A 22,342-nucleotide genomic window follows, 5' to 3' on the forward strand; every position below is an offset into this window, starting at 1 on the left:
AATGTGTGGGACATGCACCCTTTGTGGGAGGTCGAAAAACAGCTTTGCAACAATGACTTGTAGTATGTGTGGTCACACTGTATGTAAAACTCACTCTTCAAATAAACTGTCTGCAATAATTGTCAATACCAACAATTTATAACTGTAAATAATTAAATTCAGTTGTAATACAAAGAGCAACAAAAGTTTCTTGATTAAAATTCTTTTTATAGCATAACAAAAGTAATACAAATAGATACCAAGAGACCATTCTGCTTTTAACACAAAATGATTAACATATGTTAATTAATACATTTAATTTAAAATGAAAGCAGTACTTCAAGCTCAACAACATATTGTACTTTGTGTTATGCGTGACCTCTCATGTGATAGATACTGGCACAACCAGTGGAAGGTTAAACAGTCCTATTTTATATGAAATTAAGTTTCATCTGCATTTAGAGTTACTGTTGAGATAGCCTCACATAAGTGACAACTTTGCCAATACATGAACAGAAAGTTCATTCGAAATAAGGATCACTGTCAATAAGGATCATAAGGTGCCATGCAGTGAATCTTACCAACGAAATGATAATTAAATGGACACCCTAGCTGCAAACAGGCATTGATATAATTCATTGAGGACATGTTGAAAATGTGTGCCCCGACCGGGACTCGAACCCGGGATCTCCTGCTTACATGGCAGACACTCTATCCATCTGAGCCACCGTGGGCACAGAGGATAGCGCGTCTGCAGGGACTTATCCCTTGCATGCTCCACGTGAGATCCACATTCCCAACATATCCACACCACTACATTCGTAGTGCGCCTAATAGATGTTTGTCCATCATACTCATTACTCGTGGCAGATTAATCTACCAAGTCCCGTACGAGTTCGGGCATAGCGTGTGCGTTCGCACAAGAAGGTCAATGGTCAGGAAGCCATATTTTAACTATATATGACGGTAGTATCTGTTCCCGAAAGGACAGTTACTGTGGATGACCATGCAGCTTTGCTAGAAATGAAACGATAATTAAATGGACACCATAGCTGCAAACAGGCGTTGATATACTTCATTGGGGACATGTTGAAAATGTGTGCCCCGACCGGGACTCGAACCCGGGATCTCCTGCTTACATGGCAGATGCTCTATCCATCTGAGCCACCGTGGGCACAGAGGATAGTGCGTCTGCAGGAACTTATCCCTTGCACGCTCCCCATGAGATCCGCATTCCCAACATGTCCACACCACTACATTCGTAGTGCGCCTAATAGATGTTTGCCCATCATACTCATTACTCATGGCAGATTAATCTACCAAGTCCCGTACGAGTTCGGGCACAGCGTGTGCGTTCGCAATGAAGTATATCAACGCCTGTTTGCAGCTAGGGTGTCCATTTAATTATCATTTCATTTCTAGCAAAGCTGCATGGTCATCCACGGTAACTGCCCTTTCGGGAACAGATACTACCGTCATATATAATCTTACCAATGTTAAAAGCTTTTCACTAACAAAAGTCTACTTTAGTTGTTATAGTGTAAACAATTTATTCGAAACAAATGACATTCATCTTTCCACGACTTCACAGCCATGAAATCACTCCATGTGGTTCTATTCGCAGGACCAGATGCAACATATCAAAAACTAAACAAGAAACTGAGTTGAGGATGAGGCCAATTTATGTCCATAGATACACTGCTTGACAATCTCACAGCGGAAGAGAAAGGCACGTCCACAACCTGCAGTGCCATACACATACTGAGATGGAAAAGACCAGCCACACTGTTTGCTGATTAAAACTTTATCATAGGGCAATTTATTATACTGATAAGCTATTAAACTAAGCTGGTACATAGGACTGTGAAATGGTACAGAAAGTTCATTTTTCACATTCTGAATATGTATGTTTCAATTCCTCACACTCTCCACTGGATGTTAAAGAGCCAAAATAACAGAGTTTCTTCTATCTCTGGTAAGAGAATTGTAGGAACTTTTGCAAACGAACAGAGATCAGATGGTGGAGAAAAATTCTCTAATCAGAAAATCTTCCACCATCTACTGGAATGCAAATTCCAAATGATTTTCTTAGGAAACATGGCAAGAAGAGTGTTGACATATATGTGTGCAGCTTTTCAAAATCACCATCAAAACACATAACCTGCCATAACATGCTTCACTCTGTTTCTTGACTTACAATGCAAAGAAAAAGTACTAATTTCTTCAACTATGCAGGAGAGACAACATAGAGGCATTTCTCAAACCATTATTTATGAAACATAAGCTAAATACAAAATCATGAGACATGATTGCTCTGGCCAGTGCTTACTTTCCAAGACGTAAAATTTCCTCTTCTGAAGACAGGTTTTGGCCAATAATTCTATCTCATAATTTTAGTTCTCTTGAGTGATGCTTTCTTTTGATAAAATTAAATACAAACTGGCTTCTAATCTTTGCAAATGCTGGCCTGAAGTCCTTTTCAACTTCAAAGATGGATTATATATGAAGTGTGCATAAACAGTATTTTGACATTTAGAGTTTCTGATTTTGAACCTTCATGGCATATAAATGACTGTGCTAATAACTTCACAGATGGGCAGTTTCAGTTGTTGTATATTTCGTACATAAAATATAAAGGAAAACAGCAAATGCAGCATACATTACACCATTTAAACAAAATGTACAAGGTGCCATCATTTCCAGTAATTGCATATCAACAAAAATTATTCACATACCTTAACTTTTTGGGTTTGGCAGATTTTCTTGGATTGCCAATAACCGATCTGATGACAGATATAATAAGCACTCATTCTCCTACAGTCTAAGGAACAAATCATGCATGAAACAATCACAACTCTCACATTCAACACTGATGAAGCGAAGAAGTTATTTCAGTAGATGACAATCAATCCCAATGTGCTAGAGCATATATCACAAGCAGTCTGTATATCTCATTCACTGTAAAGGTTAGAGGATGTATTGCATACAAAAACACTAAACTACGCTGTGAAAAGGATGATACATGCTTCTCACATGAAACACAGTAAACAGTATAATTAGAATTCCATCAAAGAGTAGCCTATGACAAGTGGTTCATAAACTATCTTTGTAACTATTAACATATTTATTCATTTCTTGAGTTAGTAGATCATGCAGAGCAAATACTACAATCAGGTAGTGTGGACGGAGCAATGGAAAGAGAAAGGACTAAGAAGCAGCAAAACACTTTCATCACCGCCCAGTAGTCAAATCATGTAAGAAACTGCTGAAAACTGTGTAATTATTAATAAAAATTCAATTTTCAATGCCTCTGCAGTTTTACCATAAAAGTACGAAACTTTTAGAGAAGCTTCTAAGTCAAACATTAATGCTCTAAATAATGTTTATAGTCACTATATTTTGTTCATATAAGCAGCGGCCTAAGTCAAGAAATAATGCCAATTACTGCTAGCACTCCAGAAATACTTGACACTAGATGAGGGTTGCCACTTGGTAACTCAGCACCAGACAGTGGCTCCAATGCACAGAACTTGGCACTTATTTGATAGATTAGGTACATACAACTCAGCAGGGAAGACAGCATCTAACCAGCAGTCAAAGAGATAAGAAGGTAATGTTCTCCAAAATTTGTCACTAGCTGTGCAATAATGAAATATTCAGCCAATCATAGTCTGGCAATCAAAAGGGTCATTCTACTGAGATGCTATTAACAAATTCACTGAATAAATAATAAAATGTGTAAGAAGTTAAGCTCTATTACTTATCCTAAACATTTGATTGTGTGAATCACAAAAGTTTACTAAAGACGCTAAGTTTCTATGAAACACCTGGATAAGGAAGTGCCTGAATGGTTTCTTGTTTAATAAGTACAGAGTGATTAATCCTTAATGCAACTGTCTGGTGGGAATTTTGTTGCGCCATTGGCTGCCAGCCTGCCGTGGCACTGATAGGTAGTACATTTCTTCTCGGCTGAAAGGCCTTTGTTTCCAAAGATAGCAGATTTTTATTAGGTGATGCAGTACAGTATATTAAGTGAAAGTGTTTCAAGTGAAATGTCAAAATACAACTATTCTATTCACCAAAGAGTATTCATGTATCATTCATACAAGTGTGCAGAATCACAGAGTGCAGTAAGGAGGTTATTTCAAGAAAAAATTCCTGTAATTCAAGCACCTAATCAGAGTACGATTCATCAACTGATAAATAAATTTCACAAAAAGGGAAGTGTTACTTATCTGAAACATAGACAACTACGTACAGTACTCACAGAACAAATTCTGGATAAGCATGGGCATGCTCTGGAAAGAGCTAGAAAATCAGTTTGACATCTTTCTCAACAAATGTGAATTTCCTATGGCTCTGTTCAAACAGCTACAAAGATCAGATGTTACACCCCTATAAAATTACTGCTGTGCGAGAACTTTAAACAGGGTAGCCCTGCAAAAAGGTTGCAGTTCTGTGAATGTATTTTGAATAGCATGCATGATGGAGACACTGACCCTCACCTAAATCTACGTTTCAGATGTATCATGGTTCCAACTAAGTGGATACGTTAATTCACAAAATAGCCATTATCAGAGTTCTGAAAAGCTTAATGTAATACACAAGGCACCTCTGCATGATCAAAAAAATAGGAATGTGGAGCGCTATTAGCAGTGAGAGAATAACAGGCCCCATTTTTCCAGAAACAATTAAGTGATAGATAGGGGAAAACAATATGCAACCGTTTTGGGGAATTGACTGAAAGAGAATGTGCTTTCATGACCTTCCAGCAGGATAGCACATACAGCCAATTCTCATCATGTGAAATTCATGACTGATGTTTAATATGGTGATAACTCTAATATGTGGCCTCCTCGTTTCCCTCATTTAAGCCCCAGCAATTCTTATCTCTGAGCAGAGAGGAGGGTGAGGGGAGGGGGGGGGGGGGGCTTAAAAGAGAAAGTGTACAAATCAGATCCACACAATTTACATGAACTTAAAACTAGCATTTGTCAAGAAATTGCTGTCACTCACAGAGGGAATTGTAGAATGCAATGAACAGTTTCCTAATCAGGTGTCAAAATTGCTTGAATTATGAAGGGAGGCAGTTCCAGCCTCCCCTTGCTTAATATAGGTGAGTAATTTACTTTTATTTTTAAGTGTTTATGTTATGTATGTTATAAATAATTGACACGACAAATTGTAATATATTTACTGGGAACCTCCTGTCACCCACACTTAGGGCACAGAAACTGGCCTCACTGGCCTGCTGCAAGCCACAAAAGTAATTGCATTAATGACTGATCACCCTGTATGATGCAGAAACTTGTACTACACTGTTCAAGCAATTCAAGGCAGGATGCAGAAATATATATACTATATTCTTCAAGTAATTCATAGGATATTTTATCATCTACATGGGAAGAAGCGAGATTGGCTATTCCCCAGTGTATGATTATTGGCCCATTAATACTCTTGTCTCAATCTACTATTTTAGTTTAATTTTGTTATTTGCATGTTCCTTGGATCATAAATAAGACCTGTTCCTATGACTTTGAATGCTTTAATTTTCAAACTATAGTACACTTTCTATGAATATGAGGTGTGTTCAAAAAGTAAGGTGACTTTATATTTTTATGAAAAAATATTTATTTACTCATCAATGTTCATGATGTCCCCTTCAAAGTAATCTCCTTCAGATATAATACACTTATGCCAACGCTTCTTCCAATCTTCAAAGCACTTCTCATAAGCACTTTTCCCTACAGCCTTGAGTAATTCCAGTGATGCAGTTTTTATTCCCTCAGTCGTTGAAAATCTTTGTCTCTTCATAGGTCTCTTCAGTTTTGGGAATAGGAAAAAGTCACAGGGAGCCATATCCAGTGAATATGGTGGCTGAGGTATGATTGTCTTGTTGTTTTTGACCAAAAAAGACTCTCACAAGCAATGCTGAATGAGCAAGTGCATTGCTGCGATGCAAAAGCCATGAATTGTTTTTCCACAATTTTGGACGTTTTTTGCATATTGCATTTCGCAAACAGTGCATAATGTCACGGTAATACTTCTTATTGACCATACGACCTTGAGGCAAAAATACATGATGCACTACACCACGGTAATTAAAAAAAAACACTGAGGAAAACTTTTGTCATATGATCAAACTTGGCATGCTTCTTTTGGTCTTAACTCTTTGGGATGCTTCCATTGGGATGACTGGGCTTTGGTTTCAACATCATAACCGTAAACCCATGTTTCGTCACCAGTTATGGCCTTCTGAGCAAACCAGGATCATCATTGATGTCATTCAAGAGTTCCTGAGCGATGCTCGTACAATGGTTCTTCTGATCATAATTGAGAAGTTTCCGAACAAACTTCGTTGACACACATCTCATTCTCAAAACATCAGGAAAAAACTGCATGACTTGAATCAACCGATATGCCAATATCCTCAGCAACTTCTCTTACAGTAATCCAACGATTTTCCAAAACAATTTTCTTCACACCTTCAATGTCATCAATTGTTGAGGCACTGGGGTGTCCAGAGCAAGGTTCGCCATTGGCATCTTCTCAGGCTGTTGGAAGAGCTTGTACAGTCGTGGACAAAACGAGTGAGACCTCTCACCTTTTCGTTATGCTGACCTGCACAGCTTTAAAGTTTGCTACACAGCATAACAGGCAAGACGACAAAGTTAAGTTTATAAGTGGATATTGCAGACAACTTCAAACAAAATTTGAATGTAGCTTTGTAAAAGTTCAGTTATCAAACTATCTGAGTTGCTGGCGAATACAGTTTATCCTCAGTAGACAGTATATATTATCATTATACATGATGTGAAAAGGGGTTCACCAGGTGCAGTGGTTGAGCAGTTCTAGGCGCTTCAGTCACGAACAGCGTGGCTGCTTCATTCACAGGTTGGAATCATACCTCGGGCATGGATGTGTATGATGTCCTTCAGTTAGGTAGGTTTAAGTAGTTCTATGTCTAGGGGACTGATGACCTAAGCAGTTTGGTCACATAGTTCTTAGAGCCTTTTTTTGACCTTTCGCGTTAATTTTCTTTACATAAACGGTGGAATCTTTAGATTGCGTTGACCACCAGCATCCGCAACAAACACAGCAGAATGTTTCAGGGAAAGTCTTGAGCACATAGAAGATAAACATCAAAATTATCCATTAGTTATAGGTGGAGAAGTTCTAAGTCAGTGGAAGTTGCTTTGGGAAAGCAAATAAAAACTGTTATAAACTGATATCTTCATAGTCAGCTCCAAGCATTCACCGCATGACACAAAGATACTGAGCATCTTTGGTCAGAATTTAAAGGTATTGTCCACCACGTGATAGAGAAGTCTGTGCCTAGCAAAAATATAGGGGAAGGAAAGGATTCACCTTGGTACAACAAACATATTAGTAAGTTGCTGAGAAAGCAGAGAATTCTACACAGCTGACAAACAGAAATTATGCGAAATGATAGCAGCTGTCAAAAGGTCAATGAGAAATTCTTTTAACAAATTTTTAAGTAATATTTTATCTGCAGATTCTAAAAGTAACCCCAAAAAATTTTGGTCATACGTAAAATCTATGAATGCTACAAATAATTCAATACCTTCTCATGCTGACAGTACGGGTAATGTAACGGGTGATAATAAACAGAAGGCCGAAATTCTAAACCTAGCTTTCAAAAACTCATTTACGGTAGAGGACTGTATCACCATTCCCCCGTTCATTTATTGAACAAATGCAAGGATGACTGACATAGTGTTTAGTGTATCTGGGATTGTAAAACAGTTACTATCCTTAGGTGCCAGGAAGGCATCTGGCTCAGATAGTATCCCCATAAGATTATGTGTTGACTATGCTACAAATATAGCACCGTTCTTATACATCATCTATCAGAGATCATTGGAATAGTGGAAAGTTCCACGGGACTGAAAGAAGGCCCAGGTCATAGCAATCTATAAAAAAGGGGAGAAAATCGGATGCACATAATTACTGGCCAATTTCACTGACACTGATTTCTTGTAGAATCATGGAACATATTTTGTGTTCAGACATAATGACCTTTCTAGACTCTGAGAAGTTCATCTACAGAAACCAGCACAGTTTTAGGAAACAGCGGTCATGCGAGACACAGCTGGCCCTCTTTATGCATGATATACAACAGGCTCTAGATACTAGCTCCCAGGTTGATGCCATATTTCTCGACTTTCGAAAGGTGTTCGACTCAGTTCAGCACGGTCGCTTGCTCCAAAAAGTGCGGGCTTATGGTCTATCTGATAACATATGTGGTTGGATAGAAAGTTTTGTAACAGACAAAGAGTAATATGTCGTCCTGAATGGGGTGACTTCAATAGAAATAAGCGTAACTTCAGGTGTGCCTCAGGGCAGCGTAATAGCTCCGCTGCTTTATACGATTTACATAAACGATCTGGTTGATGGTACTGACAACTGCATTAGACTGTTTGCTGATGATGCTGTAGTCTACAGGAAAGTAGTATCACACGAAAGTTGTGAACAAATCAATGAGGATTTGCAGAAAATAATGCATGGTGTAATGACTGGCAGTTATCTCTCAATATTAGAAAGTTTAACCTATTGCGTATAACAAGGCAAAAATCCCCATTAAGAATACAAAGAAATGCTCAGTCTTTGGAAGCGGTAACATCTGTCGAGTATCTGGGTGTGACAATTCAAAATGATCTCAACTGGAATGATCAGATTACACAAGTAACGGCAAGTCGAACTCTAGATTGTGGTTTATTGGAAGAATCCTGAAGTGATGCAGTCCTTCAACAAAGGAAATTGGTTACAGTACTTTTGTTCGTCTGTATGGGACACTTACCAATTGCGTCTGATTCAAGAGATTGAGAGGGTCCAAAGAAGAGTGGCAAGATTCATGACTGGTACATTAAGCCATCGCGAGAGTGTTCTAAATCTCATAGAAAGTTCGAAGTGGGACACACCTGCAAATAGATGATACACTAAATGGAAGAGGCTGCTCACAAAATTCCGAAATCTGATCTTCGTTGAGGATGTAGAGCATATATTATTACCACCAAGTTTCAAATCGCGCAATGATCACCATTCAACGAAAGGGATATTAAAGCTCATACTGAGGCATACAGACAGTCGTTTATCCCTTGCACAATCCGGAAGTGGAACAGAGAATGGGGGGGGGAGTATGACTTTGGCGTGAATTGTACCCTCTGCCACACATCGCTTGATGGTTAGCAGAGTATATATGTAGATGTAGTTAGAAGCTCAGTTTTTTACACCACCAAGGGATTGTACAACGCAGGAAGTGCGATACATTTCCACCTATTATGCCTACCCGTACTTGAGGTAAACGGATTTTAAGGGTTGGGTAGACAGATGGATGGTCAAGAAAGTGAGACTAGTAGACTAGGAGGGTTCCATTTTTACCGATTTAAGTGACGAAATCCTAACAACGAAAATACTTACGACAGTTACTGAAGATGAGGGGCACATAAATAATTCCCCCTACTCTTTATTCAAAACGTTCTAGTTGCAGTCAATACATCAGCATATTACTCGTGGCTATGCTTTCAATCCAAATACCATTTACAGGAATGCAAATAAAATCCATTTGCCTATACACGTGGTAATTCGGATCCCAGTATTAATGCCACCGCATTTTAGAAGTGTGAGCTAGTTTAAGAAACACTTCAACTAATTAACGTTTTCTGGCTGTGGTGAGTCTAATGGAGAATTCTAAACATTGTAGAATACATTTGGCAGCTATGTAGCCATTTATTTCCTGGGGTGGTGCAGAATTATCCTACTAAATTTACTCGCTAATGACAGTATTTTGTTATTGTGATAAACATTCCTAATGCTTGTCATACAAGTGGTAGCATAAAGGTAGAAAATTCATGTTTTTGAGTCCAGAAAGCTCTATGCAACAGAAACTGCAGATCATTTTGCCAATTTCATTGCAAAATTGCCAGCTTATTCATGTCTGGGGTAATAATAGAGGGCCGTTTGCGTGGGTTGTCTGGTCTGCTAGTGTAGTGAATGGTGTTTGCTACTGCAAGGAAGGTCTGGTTTGTTTTCAGTTCTAATCTCGATGAAGGCAGATAGACTATCAGTAAAGCAATTTTAAGAAATTCTCGCGCCACCAATACATTTTAATGCTACCTTTATTCTGTACCGGCACCCTGTGGATGTAAATATGAAAATCTTGTAGAATTTCATACTTGTTACTGCCTACTTTTAGCGCTTCTGTCAATAATTGAATTGACTTAAGTGTGGCACTGAATGATATTTAGCTGAATTTCATTATGAATCTTCACGCATTGCTGAATTTGCACACTTTCATGGTAAGTCAGCAACAGTAATCCAGTATGGCTGGTCTGAATGTTGACACTAATCAGCATTAATATAGTCTTACAAATGACTGAAAAGAGTTTGGCAAAGTTCGGATAGTAGTTTAATTTCATGCCTGTGCATAGTATGTTGGCAGCACTTCGTCACCTTGACTGTTATGCTGGTAGCAGACTTTAAAGCTATGCAGATCAGCATAACGAAAAGGTGAGGGGTCTAGCTCGTTTTGTCCACGACTGTACCACTTGTAAACATTTTTTTACTTAGATCAGTCTCACCCCACTGTCAACATTTCAAGTGCTTTAGAGCACTTGATTCCATTTTTCACACAATATTTGATGCAATATCTTTGCTCTATTTTTTATAATCAAAAATCGCTGAGTACACTAAAACAAAAAATGGCTCTAAGCACTATGGGACTTAACATTTGAGGTCATCAGTCCCCTAGACTTAGAACTACTAAAACCTAACTAACTTAAGGACATCACACACATACATGCCCGAGACAGGATTCGAATCTGCGACCGTACCAGCAGTGCGGTTCCAGACACTAAAACACGTCTAACCTTTCAAACTGTCAAAAACAAAGTATACTGTACACTTGAAACTGTGAACATATGTTTGAGACATGTGTACCAACATAACAAAAAGAGATGATAATTGAACGTATGTTGCCTGTGCAATCTGAAAAGTCACCTTACTTTCTTCATAGCCCTCATAGAACATATTTCACCATGCAAGAACAACTACTGCCTGATATGTGTCAGTCAAGTAAACATGATTCCAAGAAATACATGAAGGTAGCCAACACCAAAGCCCCAAAATAACAATATAGAAACTGATTGTGGAAAACAACATGTATACAATATGTAATAGTAATTTCATGAAGCCAGACAGCCAAGTGCGTTCAGTCATGCACCCAGAACAAGACAGTACTGAAATTATAATGTACGGAGAGTTCTCACACACACACACACACACACACACACACACACACACACACACAGGGAGAAGGAGAGAGAGAGAGAGAGAAACAAATACAATTTGTGATTTTTTTTTTAGGAGGGGGGGGGGGGGGACAGCGAGATACCATAGGTTTAGGCCAGGGAGGTTACAGAGGCGAAGGATGTGTTGAAGAGTAGCTCCCATCCGTGCAGCTCAGAAAAGCTGGTGGTTGTGGGAAGGATCCAGATGGCACAGGTTGTGAAGCAGCCACTGCAATCTCCCATGTTGTGCTCTGCTGCATGGTGTGAAACTTGGTGGTCCATCTTGTTTTTGGCAACAGTCTGACTGTGGCTGTTCATTCTGGTTGACAGCTGGTTGGTTGTCATAACAATGTAATATGCTGTGCAGTGGTTGCAGCAGAGCTGGTAGATAACATGGCTGCTTTCACAGGTGGCCCAGCCTCTGATGGGGTAGGATAAGCCTGTGATGGGACTGGAGTAGGAGGTGATGGGTGGATGGACAGGGCAGGTCTTGCGCATCTGAGTCTTCCACAAAGGTATGATCCCTTTGAAAGGAGACTGGGGGTGGGAGTGACATAGAGATGGCCTAGGATGTTGTGGAGGGTGGGTGGGTGGCAGAACATCCCTTTGGGAGGGGATGGAAGTATCTTGGGTAGGATGTCCATCATTTCAGGGCATCACGATAGATAAAGCCCCGATAAAGGACAAATACCAGGGGGCACTTCTTTGTGGTTGGTTCTTGGGATGGATGTGAGGATCAGGTGTGTGTGGAGACATGGCACGGGAGATCTGTTTGTGTATTAGATCTAGGGGGTATTGCCTGTCAGCGATGGCTTTTGTGAGGGTTCAGCATACTGGGCGAGGGAGTTCTAATTACTGCAGATGTGTCTGCCATGGGTGGCCAGGCTGTAAGGAAGGGATCTTTTGGTGTGGATGGGGTGGCAGCTGTCAAAGTGCAGGCCTTTTGTTGATCGGTGAATGTGATGTGGACTGAGGTGTGGATGGAGCCATCTCAAAGGAGGAGATTGACATCTAGGAAGGTGGTACGATGAGTGGAGGAGGAGCAGGTGAAATGGATGGGAGAAAAGGTGTTGAGATTGTGGAGGAATGAGGATAATGTGTCCTGGTCTTGAACCCAGATTATAAAACTGTCATCAGTAAATCTGAACCACACCTGGGGTTTGAAGTTTTGGGAAGCTAGGAATTTTTCCTCTTGATAGTCCATGAAGAGGTTGGGGTAGGAGGGTGCCATTCAGGTGCCCATGGCTGTGCTATGAATTTGTTTCTATACCTTCTCTTTAAATGTGAAGTAGTTATGGATTGATATGTAGTTGGTTAGGTGTATGAGGAATGAAGTGGTGGGTTTGGAATCTGCAGGGCATTGGGAGAAGTAGTGCTCAATCGGGCAAAGCCAAGGGCATGAGGGATGCTGGTATATAAGGAGGTTGCATCTACAGTGAACAAGTAGGGACCCGGGAGGTGGAGAGCCAGTGCAGGAAGTGGTTGGTATCTTTAATATGGGAGACTAGGTCTTGGACAGTTGGCTTCAGGTGCTGGTCAACAAGGGCCATGATTCTTTTGTTTGGGGCACTGTAACCAGCCAAAATGGGGCACCCAGGATTGTTAGGTTTGTGGATTTTGGGCAGCATGTAGACGATGGGTGTGCGGGCTGTTCTTGGGGTGAGCAGGGAGATGGATTCCGGGGAGAGATTATGGGAAGTGCCTAAGGATTTCAGCAGGAATTGGAGGTTATGTTGGACTTGAGGGATGGGGTTACCTTGACAGAGCTTGTAGATGGAAGCGTCGGAGAGCTGGCTGAGGCCCTCTGCCAGGTGGTCACTCCAGTTCATCACAACAGTGGTGGAACCTTTGTCTGCCAGGAGGATGATCAGATCAGGATCTATTTTTACGCTGTGTCCTTGTCCAGCTTGAGAAAGGAATTTCATTCCCGACAGCTAGCAAAGTAAAGCTCTGTACCTTTTGTGTGTGTATCTGTTAAAGACGACGCAGTGCTCCTGCCTTTCAGTGAGTTGTCTCCTTTATTCCTAAATGATACAGTACTGAAATCATCACATTAGAGCAAAAGTACCTGCATAGTAATGTCTTTGTAAAAGCTTCCAAACAAATATTTTGAATTCAGCACAGCAGTAAACTTCAATAATCAAAAAGCAACTTCAACAGCCATAGTGACTTGCAGGGATATCAACAAGATACAAATGGAGATGCTCTGTTAGTCTGGACTGAAGCATATCCATGGTTGCCACAAGTTTTCCCAACTGAAATTCCCTGATTTCCAGACAAGTTTCAGCATTTTTCCCTGACAAATTTTGTCACACAAACAGACCCAGCCTGTGGGCAGATTAGTGAGACTAGATCCAACAGGTAGGCCCTTAGTAGGAAACGGATGGGCTTCAGATCAGTGGGCCCGATCCATTAAAGATACCCAAAGAAATGGCCTGCGGATTTGGCCCATCGTGGAAGTCTACTCGTGTGGCCAGCTATTCACGTGTCACAGACACCATGATGATGAAATGAAACTGCAGTGATCAATCTAAGCAAAAGGCAACTTGCGCGATTACTCTTAGAATCAATACTAATGAGGATAGATAGCAACTCACTGTGAAGATGATCACTGAGCCACAGACAGGCATGCAGAAAATACAATCACACTCTCACAATTAAACTTTTAGTCATAGCCTTTGGCAGAAAACGAGGGCACATACACTTTCACATAATCACTCGGACACAACTCATGCATACAACTGCCGTCTCCAGCCGCTGCATCAATAATCTCTGAGACTCAGATCCAAACAAACCACTCCTCACACCTCCCTACCTCTCGTAGGCAGCTGCTAGGCTAGTGGCAAGAAGTGGTGGCAACACTGACTGCAAGCTGAGGGGAATGGTAGGAAGAGGGGGGAAACAGTACAAATGAGGGAGTAGGGAAGCAGTGCATGTCCTCAGCTTTGCCCACCCAGCGACGATGCACATCTCGGTAAGCAAATCATTTCATCTACTGAGACAAAAACGAGACTTTTCCACACTTTTTTTTTTTTCAAATTTCCCTGATATGTTTGAAATACCCTGATATTCCGTGATTTCCTGAACTTGTGGCAACCCTGATAGCACATGTTCCTCCTCCACAACTGGGAACTTCCCCCATCCTTTTACTGTGGGAAATACGCATGCAAATACCAAATACATAGCATAACCCATTATGTCCTAAATTTTTGAAGCCATTCACCACCAAAGGTTGAATATGGCATAGATTTCAAAAAAGCAAACTAGCCAAATTTCATTAAGATGCAGATGTCGAGGTAATGTCTGAGAATCATGAGGTGCCTGTGGAAGCCAGTAAAATCTGTTCATTTGCTGCCATTTCCTGAGGATGCAGGACAAACTGCATATGAGGGCCTACTCTCAAAATAGCTACTTATTAACAGGAATACTAGATCTCTACATACAACATCACTTCAGCCAAGAAATCATCACAAAAGCTCAAAATATTACCTCTGGCATAACAGAGGCAATAAGGAAGGAACAATGGTTGAAACTGGTGAATGAACATATTATGAGAAGAAACTGTCAAAAAGCCTGGTTGCTCCTAAAATGTCTTGTCAAATATGCTACTAAAGTTACAATACAAAAAACATCAGACCTGATTAGATCATACTGTTATTGCTCAAGAGCGGCACAACCAAAGTGTCTAACCCCACAGGAAGAAAAGAAAACTTACAGTCAACCCCAACAAGATACAAAAGGTCTGGGAAAAAACGTTTAACTTGTGGGTCTCAAGAAAGCAATAAATAAATGTAAAAATCTTAAATAAGCAGGCCACAATGACATCCTCATTGAGAGAACTGAAAAATTTGGTAATACAACGAGGAAATGGCTAACAGAGTTCGTGAATAAATGTGACACATCATGCAAATTAGTAAAAATCTGAAAAAAAGCCCAAGTGATAGTCTTTTGAAACTGAGTAAGGAGCGAGATCATTCCAAGAATTATAGGCCCATCTCACTGCTCTGCCATATAAACTCTTTGAAAGAATGATACTCCATAATCAAATGACACTATCAATCTTTATTTTATCACACAACAAACTGACTGTAGAGTGGATAGGAGCTGCACATCTCAAGTTCTGAATTTTACATAGCATACCATGAATGGCTTTAAGGAACAGAAAATAATGGTGGTAGCAACTTCCTGGCAGTTTAAAACTGTGTGCCGGACCGAGACTCGAACTCGGGACCTTTGCCTTTTGCGGGCAAGTGCTCCAGCGACTGAGCTACCCAAGCACGGCTCACGCCCCATCCTCACAGCTTTAATTCCGCCGCCAGCAGCCTTTCAGATAATCAAACAGAGAATCCTGTCTAAAACAGTTTATGACATAACTAAAGACTTTAATTTTATCTGCACTGCAGAAAATCTCCTTCAGAACTGCAAATATTTTGTGAATTTTGAAGGACATACAAGTCAATGGAAGACACAACGAAATTTATTTCCCCAAGGAAGTGTTCTGGCTCTGACATTAGTTAATATACTTACTACCAGAAAACTCATATCAAGTTTAACCATGCCAAAACCTACTCCTGCACCCTGCACCTAACAAACAAACAGGTCTGAAGAACTTTGTACACTGACTGGAAGGGTATCCAGTTAGAACACCGTCCAACACCAAAATATACCTGGGAGTGACACCATACAAGGCACTTACATAAAGGCATTATTTTAACCAAACCATAAGGTTGCAGCTAGAAACAATATTATCTTCAGTTCTGAGTAACTACTGCAAACTTACTTGCATCTGAACCCTCTTACTGTATTCATGCCTCAATCTCTCTCTATGGTTCTTACCCTACTCATTTCCCTCCATTACCAAACTGACTATTCCTTAACGATTCATGATGTATGCTATCAGCCATTCTCTCCTTTTAATCAAGTTGTGCCTTAGATTTCTCTCCTCCCCAAATCGATTCAGTGCCTTCTAATTACTCGATCTACCTAACTAATTTTCAGCACTCTTCTGCAGCACCATATTTCTGAAGCTTCTAATCTCTTACTGTCTGAACTGCTTCAAAAACTAATAACTTCTGTACAAGGATACACTCCAGGATACCTTCAGAAAAAGCTGAATTTGTTTTCACTGTTAACAAATTTCTCATTTTCAGAAATGCTTTCTTCCTATTGCTAGTCTGCACATTAGACCACTCTAATACCGAAAAAAGTTGTTATTCTGCTGCCAAATAGCAAAACTCCACCAGCATCTCTACATCCATATTTCCACCTAATTATGTTCTCCGCAGGCCACCATACGGTGCGTAGCAGAGGATACCCTGTACCACTACTAGTCACTTCTTTTCTGTTTCACTCACAAATAAAGAAAGGGAAAAAGGACTGTCTATATGTTCCATATGAGGCTTAATCTCTCTAATCTCATCTTCATGATCCTTACGCGAAATGTAAATTGGTGCCAGTAGAATCGTTCTGCAGTCAGCCTCAAATGCCAGTTGGCTAAATTTTCTTAATAGTGCTCTTTGAAAAGAATGTTGCCTTCCCTCCTGTAATTTTCATTCGAGTTCCCTAAGCATCTCCATAATACTTGCATATTGCACGAACCTAACAGTAACAAATCTAGCAGCCAATCTCTGAATTGCTTCAATGTCTTCCTTTAATCCAACCTGGTGTGGATCCAAAACATTCGAACAGTACTCAACAATGGGTCGCACTAATGTCCTACATATGGACCCCTTTACAGATGAACCACACTTTCCTAAAATTCTCCTATTATCAGACCCTCTACAATAGATAGTGTCTGAATTTTCCAATGGCAAACATATGTCTGTCTTATGTGAAAATAACCAGTCTTTGCACGAGCTTAAGCACATTTGACTTTAGCACATAACACTTCCTCAAGCAAAAAATTCTTGTGTTCCAGGTGATGATGTGTGCTAATGTCACACTCGTGTAAGCTGGTGTGAAGATTGGTTATTTTCTTTTATAACATACACTTTATAGTATAGAGGGCCTGATGATGACATATTACATCAACTATACAATAAATTGGAGATGAACTTACAGCTGATGGTGTTCTTTATATTTTTTACACACATACACTATGTGTTTAAAAGTATCCGGAGACATGGCTGAAAATGACTTACAAGTTCGTGGCGCCCTCCATCAGTAATGCTGGAATTCAATATGGTATTGGCCCATCCTCAGCCTTGATGACAGCTTCCACTCTCACAACCATACATTCAATCAGATGCTGGAAGGTTTCTTGGGGAATGGCAGCCCATTCTTCATGGAGTGCTGCACCAAGGAGAGGCATCGATGTAGGTCGGTGAGGCCTGGCATGAAGTCAGTGTTCCAAATATCCCAAAGGTGTTGTATAGGATTCAGATCAGGACTCTGTGCACTCCAGTCCATTACAGGCATGTTATTGTCATGTAACCACTCTGCCACAGGCAGTGCATTATGGACAGGTGCTCGATCGTGTTCAAAGATGCAATCGCCATCCCCGAATTGCTCTTCAACAGTTGGAAGTAAGAAGGTCTTCAAAACATCAATGAGGCCTGTGCTGTGATAGTGGCATGCAAACCAACAAATGGGTGCCAAGTCCCCTCCATGAAAAACACGACCACACCGTAACACCACCGTCTCCGAATTTTACTGTTGGCACTACATACACTTGCAGATGACGTTCACCACGCATTCGCCATACCCACATCCTTCCAATGGATTGTACCCACATCCTTCCAATGGATTGCCACATTGTGTACTGTGATTCGTCACTCCACACAATGTTTTTCCCACTGTTTAATCATCCAATGTTTACACTCGTTACACCAAGCGAGGCATTCTTTGGCTTTTACCAGTGTGATGTGTAGCTTTTGAGCAGCCACTTGGTCATTAAATCCAAGTGTCCTCACCTCCTACCTAACTGTCAAAGTACTTGCAGTTTGGAATTCCTGTGTGACGGCTTGGATAGATGTCTGCCTATTATACATTACGAACCTCTTCAACTGTCAGCGGTTTCTGTCAGTCAACAGATAAGGTCGGCCTGGACACTTTTGTGCTGTACGTATACCTTCATGTTTCCACTTCACTATCACATCGGAAACTGTGGACCTAGGGATGTTTGGTAGTGTAGAAATCTCACCTACAGATGTATGACACAAGTGACACCCAACACCTGACCACCGTTGGAGTTCTGCGAAGCACCCCATTCTGCTCTCTCACGAAGTCTAATAACTATTGAGGTCGCTGATATGGAGTATCAGGCAGTAGGTGGCAGCACAATGCACCTAATATGAAAAACATAATTTTTTGGGGGTGTCTGGATATTTTTGGTCACATAGTGTATTGACTATTGTAATACCATTCAGCAAAGTGAGAATGTATGGACTTAAGTTCAAAGTTTCTATTTCTTCCACATAACTTTAATTTCCTTCCCAAATTTCTCTAATTTCCTTGACATCTTGTTCAAAATACAGATTTAATAACATCAGGGATAGGCTACAAACCTGCCTCATTCCCTTCTTAATCATTGTCTCACTTTCATGTACTTTGACATACTATAACTGCAGTTTGGTTACTATGCAAGTTATAAATCACCTTTCGCCTTCTGTATTTTATGCCTTCTATCTTCAGTACTTCAAAGAGTATACTCCAGTCAACAATATCAAAAACTTTCTCTAAATCTAAAAATGCTATAAAAGTAGGTTTGCCTTTCTTTAACGTATCTAAGATGAGTCATAAGGTCAGTACTTTGCTATAGTGACTTATTAAACTGAGGGTTCAGTAGTATTAATATCTATAAATACCCTCACACTTTGGAATTGGAATGATTATTGCACTGTTCTGCCTGTCTTACATATCTTTCAAGCTAGTTGGAATAGTTCTGTCGGGCTGTCAGGTAGGATCTCAATAATTCTGCGGGAATGTCATCTACTGCAGGGGCCTTGTTTCCATTTAAGTCTTTGAGTACTCTGTCAAATTATTCTCACAGTATCATATCTCTCATCTCATATCCACATATTTTTTCTTCTGTTTCTATAATACTATCCTCAAATTCGTTCCCCTTATACAGCTGCACCCCCCCCCCCCCCCCCCTCCCGTGAACCATGGACCTGCCATTGGTGAAGAGCATGCCTCAGTGATACAGATAGCTGTACCATAGGCGCAACCACAATGGAGGGGTATCTGTTGATGTTGAGAGGACAGACAAACATATGGTTCCTGAAGAGGGGCAGCAGCCTATTCAGTAGTTGCAGGGACAACAGTGTGGCTCATTGACTGATCTGGCCTTATAACACTAACCAAAACAGTCTTGCTGTGCTGGTACTGTGAACGGCTGAAAGCAAGAGGAAACTACAGCCATAATTTTTCCTGAGGACATGCAGCTTTACTGTATGGTTAAATGATGATGGCATCCTCTTGGGTAAAATATTCCAGAGGTATAACAGGCCCCCATTCGGATCTACGGGCAGGGACTACACAAGACGTCGTCATCAGGAGAAAGAAAACTGGCGTTCTACATATCGGAGCGTGGAATGTCAGATCCCTTAATCGAGCAGGTAGGTTAGAAAATTTAAAAAGGGAAATGGATAATTTGAAGATAGATATAGTGGGAATTAGTGAAGTTCGGTGGCAGGAGGAACAAGACTTCTGGTTAGGTGACTACAGAAGGTGACTACAGGGTTATAAATACAAAACCAAATAGGGGTAATGCAGGAGTAGGTTTAATAACGAATAGAAAAATAGGAATGCGGGTAAGCTACTACAAACAGCATGGTGAACACATTATTGTGGCCAACATAGATACGAAGCGCACGCCTACCACAGCAGTACAAGTTTATATGCCAGCTAGCTCTGCAGATGATGAAGAGATTGATGAAATGTATGATGAGATAAAAGAAATTATTCAGATACTGAAGGGAGACAAAAATTTAATAGTCATAGGTGACTGGAATTCGATAGTAGGAAAAGGACGAGATGGAAACATAGTAGGTGAATATGGAATGGGGGTAAGGAATGAAAGAGGAAGCTACCTGGTAGATTTTTGCACAGAGCATAATTTAATCATAGCTAACACTTGGTTCAAGAATCATGAAAGAAGGTTGTATACATGGAAGAGGCCTGGAGATACTAGACGGTTTCAGATAGATTATAAAATGGTAAGACGAAGATTTAGGAACCAGGTTTTACATTGTAAGAGATATCCAGGGGCAGATGTGGACTCTGACCCCAATCTACTGGTTATTAACTGTAGATTAAAACTGAAGAAACTGCACAAAGGTAGGAATTTAAGAAGATGGGCCCAGGATAAACCTACAGAACCAGAGGTTGAAGAGAGTTTGAGAGAGAGCATTAGGGAATGGTTGACAAGAATGGGGGAAAGAAACACAGTAGACGAAGAATGGGTAGCTTTGAGAGATAAAATAATGAAGGCAGCAGAGGATCAAGTAGATAAAAAGATGAGGCTAGTAGAAATCCTTGGGTAACAGAACAAATATTGAATTTAATTGATGAAAGGAGAAAATATAAAAATGCAGTAAATGAAGCAGGCAAAAAGTAATTCAAACATTTCAAAAATGAGATTGACAAGAATTGTAAAATGGATACGCTAGAGGACAAAGGTAATGATGTAGAGGCATATATCACTAAAAAAAAGCTCAGATGGAAACCCAGTTCTAAGCAAAGAAGAGAAAGCAGAAAGATGGAAGGAGTATATAGAGGATCTATATAAGGGCGATGTGCTCGAGGTCAATATTATGGAAATGGAAGAACATGTAGATGAAGATGAAATGGAAGATACTGTTTGAAGAGTTTGACAGAGCACTGAAAGAACTAAGTCGAAACAATGCCCCGGGAGTAGACAACATTCCATTAGAACTACTGATAGCCTTGGGAGAGCCACCCCTAACAAAACCATATCATCTGGTGAGCAACATGTATGAGATTGATTAAGGAAAGGCAAACCTACATTTCTAGCATTTGTAGACTTTGAGAGAGCTTTTGACAATGTTGACTGGAATACTCTCTTTCAAATTCCAAAGGTGGCATGGGTAAAATATAGGGAACGAAAGACCATTTACAATTTGTACAGAAACCAGATGGCAGTTACAAGAGCTGAGGGGCATGAAAGGGAAGCAGTGGTTGGGAAAGGAGTGAGACAGGGTTGTAGCCTCCCCCGATGCTATTCAATCTGTATATTGAGCAAGCAGTAAAGGAAACAAAAGAAAAATTTGGAGTAGGAATTAAAATTCATGAAAAAGAAATAAAAAGTTTGAGGTTTGCTGACGACATCATAATTCTGTCACAGAAAGCAAAGGACCTGGAAGAGCAGTTGAACGGAATGGACAGTGTCTTTAAAGGAGGATATAAGATGAACATCAACAAAAGCAAAACGAGGTTAATGGAATGTAGTCGAATAAAATCAGGTGATGCTGAGGGAATTAGATTAGGAAATGAGACACAGTAATAGATGAGTTTTGCTATTTGGGGAGAGAAATAACTGATGATGGTCAAAGTGGAGAGGATATAAAATGTAGACTGGCAATGCCAAGGAAAGCATTTCTGAAGAAGAGAAATTTGTTAACATCAAGCATAGATTTAAGTGTCAGGAAGTCGTTTCTGAAAGTATTTGTGTGGAGTGTAGCCATGTATGGAAGTGAAACATGGACGATGAATAGTTTAGACAAGAAGCGAATAGAAGCTTTCGAAATGTGGTGCTACAGAAGAATGCTGAAGATTAGATGGGTAGATCACGTGACTAATGAGGAGGTATTGAATAGAATTGGGGCGAAGAGAAATTTGTGGTACAACTTGACTAGAAGAAGGGAACAGTTGGTAGGACATGTTCTTGAGCATCAAGGGATCACCAATTTAGTTTGGAAAGGCAGTGTGGAGGGTAAAAATTGTAGAGGGAGACCAAGAGATGAATACATTAAGCAGATTCAGAAGGATGTAGATTCCAGTAGGTACTGGGAATGAAGAAGCTTGCACATGATAGTGTACCATGGAGAGCTGTATCAAACCAGTCTTTGGACTGAAGACCACAACAACAACAA

General features: G+C 40.3%; 1 protein-coding gene and 2 non-coding genes across 6 annotated transcripts in view; all 3 read right to left on the reverse strand.

The window, feature by feature from the left end:
* LOC124777478 (zinc finger protein 346-like) overlaps positions 1-22,342 on the reverse strand; it is a 146,685-nt gene that overhangs the window by 87,445 nt on the left and 36,898 nt on the right. The window lies entirely within an intron of this gene.
* Trnat-ugu lies at positions 640-714 on the reverse strand. Its single transcript has one exon. It is a non-coding gene; the product is annotated as a tRNA-Thr (tRNA).
* Positions 1,080-1,154, reverse strand: Trnat-ugu. The gene has a single exon. It is a non-coding gene; the product is annotated as a tRNA-Thr (tRNA).

Source organism: Schistocerca piceifrons, chromosome 2 (assembly GCF_021461385.2).
Source record: "Schistocerca piceifrons isolate TAMUIC-IGC-003096 chromosome 2, iqSchPice1.1, whole genome shotgun sequence".
Lineage (NCBI taxonomy): Eukaryota > Metazoa > Arthropoda > Insecta > Orthoptera > Acrididae > Schistocerca > Schistocerca piceifrons.